This window comes from Myotis davidii, unplaced genomic scaffold, assembly GCF_000327345.1.
Source record: "Myotis davidii unplaced genomic scaffold, ASM32734v1 scaffold590, whole genome shotgun sequence".
Classification (NCBI taxonomy): Eukaryota; Metazoa; Chordata; class Mammalia; order Chiroptera; family Vespertilionidae; genus Myotis; species Myotis davidii.
Genome location: NW_006282381.1, coordinates 891,437 through 891,981, shown reverse-complemented (window position 1 = coordinate 891,981; position 545 = coordinate 891,437). Strand labels below are relative to the sequence as shown.

Here is a 545-nt window from a genome sequence, read left to right as displayed (position 1 = left end):
GGGGGGGGTGGGGGGGGGACGACTTCAAGGGTGGGATATCCTTGGGTTGGGCTGTAAAGACTGAAGAGGAGTTTCCAGGCACAGAAAGATCAGCACACGCGAAGGCGTGGAGCGCGTGGCTGTGCTGGTGGCTTGGGTCTCGCCCAGGAGACTGCGGACTGATGAAGAGAACGGGGCTGGAGAGGTGGGAGCCGGTCAAATGAGGCAGACGCGCGACATACACACTCGGGCTGAGAACACTACCGCCAGCTCCTCCCAGCTCTGCATCCCGGAGGGCTGCCCTGACCCTCTCCATCATGTTTCTTATATCTGTCTGCTCGTCTGGCCCCTGTTCTCCTCTCGGGTAACCCTCCCAACCCTGCATGGCCGGGGGCACATTGGGTGGGACAAGCTCTCTGCCTCCCTCACCCCACCCCCCTCCAGGTGGGCTGCGCTCCTGCCTGGGCGGGTCTCTGGAAGGCAGCGGCTCTCTCTAACCCATGGAGCCTCCCTCGCCCAGGAGTCCAGGCGAAGGGAGGGAAGGCCAGGTGTGGGGCAGGCGGGGC

At 64.4% G+C, this 545-nt stretch overlaps 1 protein-coding gene across 1 annotated transcript in view; it reads right to left on the bottom strand.

The window, feature by feature from the left end:
• The window catches only part of TEPP (testis, prostate and placenta expressed), a 20,796-nt gene that overhangs the window by 16,559 nt on the left and 3,692 nt on the right, over window positions 1-545 (bottom strand). The gene's annotated exons all lie outside the window — the stretch shown is intronic.